Source organism: Ovis canadensis, chromosome 4, assembly GCF_042477335.2.
Source record: "Ovis canadensis isolate MfBH-ARS-UI-01 breed Bighorn chromosome 4, ARS-UI_OviCan_v2, whole genome shotgun sequence".
Taxonomy (NCBI): domain Eukaryota; kingdom Metazoa; phylum Chordata; class Mammalia; order Artiodactyla; family Bovidae; genus Ovis; species Ovis canadensis.
In genome coordinates, this window is record NC_091248.1 from 35,055,554 (window position 1) to 35,064,127 (window position 8,574).

Consider the following 8,574-nt stretch of genomic DNA (forward strand, 5'->3'; position numbering starts at 1 on the left):
CACTGTTGGTGGGAATGCAAACTAGTACAGCCACTATGGAGAACAGTGTGGAGATTCCTTACAGAACTGGAAATAGAACTGCCATATGACCCAGCAATCCCACTGCTGGGCATACACACCGAGGAAACCAGAATTGAAAGAGACATGTGTACTCCAATGTTCATCGCAGCACTGTTTATAATAGCCAGAACATGGAAGAAACCTAGATGTCCATCAGCAGATGAATGGGTAAGAAAGCTGTGGTACATATACACAATGGAATATTACTCAGCCATTAAAAAGAATACATTTGAATCAGTTCTAATGAGGTGGATGAAACTGGAGCCTATTATACAAAGTGAAGTAAGCCAGAAAGAAAAACACCAATACAGTATACTAATGCATATGTATGGAATTTAGAAAGATGGTAATGATAACCCTGTATGCAAGACAGCAAAAGACACACAGACGTATAGAACAGTCTTTTGGACTCTGTGGGAGAGGGCGAGGGTGGGATGATTTGGGAGAATGGCACTGAAACATGTATAATATCATATATGAAATAAATCGCCAGTCCAGGTTCGATGCATGATACTGGATGCTTGGGGCTGGTGCACTGAGATGACCCAGAGGGATTGTACAGGGAGGGAGGTGGGAGGGGGGTTCAGGATGGGGAACACGTATATACCTGTGGCAGATACATGTTGATGTATGGCAAAACCAATACAATATTGTAAAGTAACCTCCAATTAAAATAATTTCTTTTAAAGAAGTTAAACAAAAATAATGTTCATCAAAGTCTTTGATTAAAGGTTGCGTGGAAATCTTGGGCCCTACCCACCAGCTCTGCACAGTATAGTTTGGGAAATAACGGCTTGAGGACAGGGTACATACTCAGATGTCAACAGAGGCAGAGCAGGGAATGTAATGTGTGACAGTGGTTTAGTTCAAGACTACTATGAGAAGTGGAGACTAGGGCATGAAAAGGCATTGACGACACAGAGAGAGGAGATGCTATCACCAGCTGATTATTGTACTAACAAAATTTGGGCCTATTTTTCTTTGGGGGAGAAGGGCCTATTATGCTAGATGGTCTCTTTTCACAATAACCAAGCATTTTTCTTCTTTCGTTCTTTTTTTCTTTTGAATGTTTATGAAATACTCTAATTTTAAAAGCCAACAACTAGTTAAAAACAAACAATAAAGAATGTCAAACCAAAGACACAACTCCAGGGTACAGCTGCCAATCAGCAACCTCTGCTCAGGAGCGAAGTCCTCATTTTATGGGTAGGAGAATGGAGTGTCAAAAATCATGACTTGGGTAAGTCTGGCACACATGTTCCTTGACGTCACTGCCCAAATGTACTTTTCACTAACATATTTTCTTTGATTTGAGAAGAGAACTTAGTTGATCAAATAGCAGCTAAGAATACAGACTTTGTGGTTGGGCAGACTTGTGCTAGAAATCCCAGCATTGTCCTAGATTTCTCATTTGTAACATAAGGTGATCAATTAATACTTCACAGGGCTGTAATGAGGGATAAATAAGATAGTGAACGAAATGTCCCCTCCATTCCTGGCATGCAATAAACACGATAAATGGGAGTGTTAAATTTTAAATTGTAATGAAAATTTTCATGTGAGGAAGTGAGAAAATAGGGCTTCCTTTGTGGCTCAGTGGTAAAGAATCTGCCTGCCAATGCAGGAGACATGGGTTTGATTCCTGGTCCAGGAAGATCTCCTGGAGAAAGAAGTGGTACCCACTACAGTATTCTTGCCTGGAAAATTCCATGGCAGAAGAGCCTGGTAGGCTATAGTCCATGGGGTCACAAAGTGTTGGACACAACTTAGCCACTGAACAATAAGTGAGAAAATACAAGTCTAATCAGCTTCATTAGGTAAGCATGACTATGCACACATATGCATTTTTGTCTTTCTGGGTCTATAGACTAAATATCTCAAAAATTATCCCACAAATCAGAATTATTTGGCCACATTTATACCAAAAGGGTGAGGGTCTGGCTGTTTACTGCCCGAAAGCCAATAAATAGGCCAGATTGATGGAAAGGAAAGTTTGCTTTATTTCAGATTCCAGCAACTGAGCAAGCGAGAGGGTAGACATCTGTCCAAAGGCCACCTCCTCGCTAACTGACAGTCAGTGGGGCAAGAGTTTTTATAGACAGAAATGGAGGTGGGGGGAGGCTATATACAGAAACAGCATATTCATCTTTAATAGTCATCTTCAAACTGGTCATCAGTGGTCTGACTAGCATCATCTTGGTTTTTTAGGTACAGTTCAGTTCAGTTCAGTCACTCAGTTGGGTCCGACTCTTTGCGACTCCATGAACCACAGCACGCCAGGCCTGCCTGTCCATCACCAACTCCCGGAGTTTACCAAAACTCATGTCCATTAAATTGGTGATGCCATCCAACAATCTCATCCCCCGTCATCCCCTTCTCCTCCTGCCTTCAATCTTTCCCAGCATCACAGTCTTTTCCAGTGAGTCAGCTCTTCACATCAGGTGGCCAAAGTATTGGAGTTTCAGCCTCAGCATAGATCCTTCCAATGAACACCCAGGACTGATCTCCTTTAGGATGAACTGGTTGGATCTCCTTGCAGTCCAAGGGACTCTCAAGAGTCTTCTCCAACACCACAGTTCAAAAGCATCAACTCTTTGGCGCTCAGCTTTCTTTGTAGTCCTACTCTTACATCTATACATGACCACTGGAAAAACCATAGCTTTGACTAGATGGACCTTTGTTGACAAAGTAATGTCTCTGCTTTTTAATATGCTGTCTAGGTTGGTCATAACTTTCCTTCCAAGGAGTAAGTGTCTTTTAATTTCATGGCTGCAGTCACCATCTGCTGTGATTTTGGGGCCCAGAAAAATAAAGTCAGCCACCATTTCCACTGTTTCCCCATCTATTTGCTGTGAAGTGATGGGACTGGATGCCATGATCTTAGTTTTCTGAATGTTGAGCTTAAAGCCAACTTTTTCACTCTCTTTCTCTTTCATCAAGAGGCTCTTCAGTTCTTCTTCACTTTCTGCCATAAAGGTAGTGTCATCTGCATATCTGAGGTTATTGATATTTCTCCCGGCAATCTTGATTCCAGCTTGTGCATCTTCCAGTCCAGCGTTTCTCACAATGTACTCTGCATATAAGTTAAATAAGCAGGGTGACAATATACAGCCTTGACATACTCCTTTTCCTATTTGGAACCAGTCTGTTGTTCCATGTCCAGTTCTAACTGTTGCTTCCTGGCCTGCATACAGATTTCTCAAGAGGCAGGTCAGGTGATCTGGTAGTCCCATCTCTTTCAGAATTTTACATGTTTTATTGTGATCCCCACAGTCAAAGGCTTTGACATAGTCAATAAAGCAAAAATAAATATTTTTCTGTAACTCTCTTGCTTTTTCCATGATCCAGCGGATGCTGGCAATTTGATCTCTGGTTCCTCTGCCTTTTCTAAAACCAGCTTGAACAACTGGAAGTTCACAGTTCATGTATTGCTGAAGCCTGGCTTGGAGAATTTTGAGCATTACTTTACTAGCAAGGGAGATGAGTGCAATTGTGTGATAGTTAGCATTCTTTGGCATTGCTTCTTTGGGATTGGAATGAAAACTGACCTTTTCCAGTCCTGTGGCCACTGCTGAGTTTTCCAAATTAGTTAACCTTTAATTCCAGGGTCCACTTTTCCCATTTCTTTGAGGCCAATTCTGAGAATTATGGCAGCTCATGTCCTGGGTACAGTCTGGTCATCATATACTTAACTTCTTCCATCTGGGGTTTCAGTACATATAAGACAGCTCACAGGATATGGCTCACACTATTATATTTAGTCTTTGAGAAGGAGCTAAATGTCCTTTACTATGCTTAATGACTACATTATTTTTATTTGGTCTCCTTTGATTGTTTTCCTTTGTTTCTGCATTCCTCATTTCTCTGATTAAATTTATTCTTTGGCTAAAGTATTCCACAGACAAAAGGCAAGCAGAAGGCATGGGGCGGGGAGGTTGCGAGGGGAGTGGAGTTGGCGTTGAGGGGAGTTTCTAAAGAGAGAGAGGATAACACTGCTTATATAACACTGACAGTTCACATGCAACCAGTCATGTAGGGGAGCCCATTGCTGCTAGGTGACAGTGAATGTGTCTGTTTCATCCTTCATGTTGTAATAGTCTGAATGAGAAAGGAAGTACATCTCAGTATAAGCAACAGATGAGTATAATTCACTTCCAAAGGAGACTGAAAAAATTGCCATGTTGAGGAAACATGCGGCTTCTTATAAATTATGTCATGTTGAGCAATGGTTTTAATGAGAGACTAATAGTAAAGTGAAGCCTTTGGTTTCTTCCTAACGACCAAAGAAAATCCTCAGTCTAGTTTCAGGGAAGTGAATTTTCTGTCTATTATTTCTTAGAGCTACAAGCTGTTTCTAGTGAGTGGCTGTTTCTACTTTAGGCAATAGTGAAAAAGGCATGTGCCATAAAGGACTGTAATAAAAGTATTTTGTAGATGATAGAGGACAATATCTAAATTGAATGAAGAATTTTTTTGAAAAACAAATCGGCATGTTTAGATCTTATTTCTTAAAACCAAGTTAGTAACTCACTATTAGAAACAGGATATAACACAAGAAGATTTCTGGGAGTCCTTAACCAGGAAATCTTTTTTATGTTCTCTTTAAACTTTATTATTTAAATAGTGTTCAGCTTGCCTTAATAAATCAGCATGACCTATTCTTAATGATAATGACTGAAAACTATAGAATATAATAAATGTCAAAGTAGCAGCACAGCTGTGTTTTGCAGTGATGAAGTTTTAGGATTACAGTGAAAAGATGGTAATGAGCATTCTTTTCATTTAAAGATAGACTGACCACAATAATTCAGATACAAAAAATTTCATAAACATCATTTGTTTCACTCAAATTGGATTGGGTACATACTGGATAATTAATATGCTTGACAGAATAACAACTTTAATCATTTACTCAGTCAACAACCAATTCTTGAGACTACTGGGTTCCTATGATTCTAACCCTTCTCCAACATCAACACACAATGTGAGTTTGAGACATTTTCTTATCTCTAACATTTCCATAAGTTCTTTCCAAGATCTGTCCCCTTTAAATCTGTAAGTAGGCACAACTATAACATTAAAACACCAACTACTAACATTAAAGCAACACAACTCTAATGATACAATGCTAACATGAAAACAAGATCAACAGCAGTAGAACAGTTTAAAATCCCTAAACTATTTATTAATGAAAAGGCTAGGAACTGGGACCTGGAGCCCTTTGCTGCAGTGCTTAAATCTAGGCAAATGTCTCCTCAGGCAACAAAATATAAAGAAACTATAAGGTACTAAAAATAACTGCACACATGTGTGGTTGGGGCAAATTATGAACAATAAGATACAAAAAGACCAAAAATCCAACTGTCACTTCTGAAGAGACAGGAGCACTGTGCATGCCCCTTGCACACACGCCACCACCAAAGGGGTGGGCAAAGCACGTAAGCCTCCACTCCAGCTGGACCCCTGGACACACTCCCACCCTCATTCCATAAAAGGAACCCGCTTGCCTACCCCCTTGGGGAGCAAGCAATCAAAGGAACTTGTTGCTTGTTCTCTCTCCTCTATGCTGCTGCTGCTGCTGCTGCTAAGTCACTTCAGTCATGTCCAATTCTGTGTGACCCCATAGACGGCAGACCACCAGGCTCCCCCGTCCCTGGGATTCTCCAAGCAAGAACACTGGAGTGGGTTGCCATTTCCTTCTCCAGTGCATGAAAGTGAAAAGTGAAAGTGAAGTCACTCAGTGGTGTCCGACTCTTCGTGATCCCATGGACTGCAGCCCACCAGGCTCCTCCATCCGAGGGATTTTCCAGGCAAGAGCGCTGGAGTGGGGTGCCACTGCCTTCTCCCTCTGCTGCAGCAGGGGTCCCAGTAATGCCTCGCCTGAATTGCTTTTTTGGCCTCTTATCAGTTTCTATTGATTAAGGAGGCCAAGAACCCTGGTCAGTAACACTAATATCAAACGTCTTGATAGTCACAGGTATCATTTTCATTTTTTTCATTTAGAAGTACACTTTCTTGAAAACAGAGCACTTGAAGGATTTATATGTCTTTTCTTTTTCCCAATTCATTTATACTTTCTTCTGGAACTAGCACACAAGTACTCAATATCAAGTTGAATCAGTAAATCTATTTTGTTGATTTAGTTCATTGAGATGGCAGAAGACATAAAGGTGTATAAATTCTAAATTAATGCACAGAATACCATGAAGACCCATAAAAAAATGTCAAATATATTATTACCTACAAAAAATAAGTTCAAAGCCAAAACTGTGACTTTGTTCTGCTATCGCTAGTTAAAACTCTTTTGATAAATATAAGAATCAAAAGCTTCATGACATATAATGTAATTTCAAAAGACAGGAGTTTCAAAAGGACCTATTTTAATGGTCAAGAGCTAGGAAATTCTAGCACTATGTATAATGATACAAAAATTCTAGCACTATATAAAATGATATAAAATCTAAACTATATGATATTAAATATACTCCACTTATAATATGACAGCATACAACTTATCAAAAATATCTAAAGTTCTGGAACTCTCTATTTGCAAGTGGATATCTACTGTTAGGACACATCTAAAGTGGATCCACCTATGCCCGCTGAAACAGCAGAAGCTCATGCCAAAAAATAATCAGTATGGAACACATCAAAAATAGCCCTTTATATTCATATTCTATTACAAATAACATCCAAGTATAACCATGAGATTAGAAAAGAATTTTTGTTGTTAATAACTGTACAAAATAACCTAGAATATTTTAAAAACAGATGAACAAAATGACAAGATTACCACTTGATAATGTGTGCTAATTCCACAGTTCCCAATGTAAAGCATCAGTGGGATATATTAACTACAGTTTAGTCATGTGTAAGAGGCTTCCCAGGTGGCGCTAGTGGTAAAGAACCTGCCTGCCAATGCAGAAGTAAGAGATGAGAGTTCATTCCCTAGGTCAGGAAGATCCCCTGGAGGAGGGCATGGCAACCCACTCCAGTATTCTTGCCTGGAGAATCCCATGGACAGAGGAGCTTGGTGAACTAGGGTCCATAGGGTGACAAAGAGTCGGACATGAATGAGTGACTCAGCATAGCACAGTTCAGTTCAGTTCAGTCGCTCAGATGTCTGACTCTTTGTGACCCCATGCACTGCAGCACTCCCGGCTTCCCTGTCCAACACCAACGCCCAGAGCTTGATCAAACTCATGTCCATCAAGTCGGTGATGCCATCCAACCATCTCATCCTCTGTCATCTCCTTCTCCTGCCTTCAATCTTTTCCAGCATCAGGGTCTTTTCCAAGGAGTCAGTTCTTCACATCAGGTGGCCAAAGTATTAGAGCTTCAGCATCAGTCCTTCCAATGAATATTCAAGACTGATTTCCCCAACAGTCATGTGTAAAAGAAGAGAAAAACTGATGAAGATTATTTTCAAACCTATATTGGTTTTATATTTGAACAAGTTCAAAAATATTCAGTTCAGTTCAGTTCAGTTCAGTTCAGTCACTCAGGCGTGTCCGACTCTTTGCAACCCCATGAATCACAGCACGCCAGGCCTAGCTGTTCATCACCATCTCCCAGAGTTCACTCAGACTCAACATCCATCGAGTCCATGATGCCATCCAGCCATCTCATCCTCGGTCGTCCCCTTCTCCTCCTGCCCCCAATCCCTCCCAGCATCAGAGTCTTTTCCAATGAGTCAACTCTTCGCATGAGGTGGCCAAAGTATTGGAGTTTCAGCTTTAGCATCATTCCTTCCAAAGAAATCCCAGGGCTGATCTCCTTCAGAATGGACTGGTTGGATCTCCTTGCAGTCCAAGGGACTCTCAAGAGTCGTCTCCACCACCACAGTTGAAAAGCATCAATTCTTCGGCACTCAGCCTTCTTCACAGTCCAACTCTCACATCCATACATGACCACAGGGAAAACCATAGCCTTGACTAAACGGACCTTAGTCGGCAAAGTAATATCTCTGCTTTTGAATATACTATCTAGGGTGGTCATAACTTTTCTTCCAAGGAGTAAGCGTCTTTTAATTTCATGGCTGCAGTCACCATCTGCAGTGATTTTGGAGCCCCAAAAGGTAAAGTCTGACACTGTTTCCACTGTTTGCCCATCTATTTCCCATGAAGTGATGGGACCAGGTGCCATGATCTTCATTTTCTGAATGTTGAGCTTTAAGCCAACTTTTTCACTCTCCTCTTTAACTTTCATCAAGAGGCTTTTTAGCTCCTCTTCACTTTCTGCCATGAGGGTGGTGTCATTTGCATATCTGAGGTTATTGATATTTCTCCCGGCAATCTTGATTCCAGCTTGTGTTTCTTCCAGCCCAGCATTTCTCATGATGTTCTCTGCATATAAGTTAAATAAGCAGGGTGACAATATACAACCTTGACGTACTCCTTTTCCTATTTGGAACCAGTCTGTTGTGTCCAGTTCTAACTGTTGCTTCCTGACCTGCATACAGATTTCTCAAGAGGAAGGTTAGGTGGTCTGGTATTCCCATCTCTTTCAGAATTT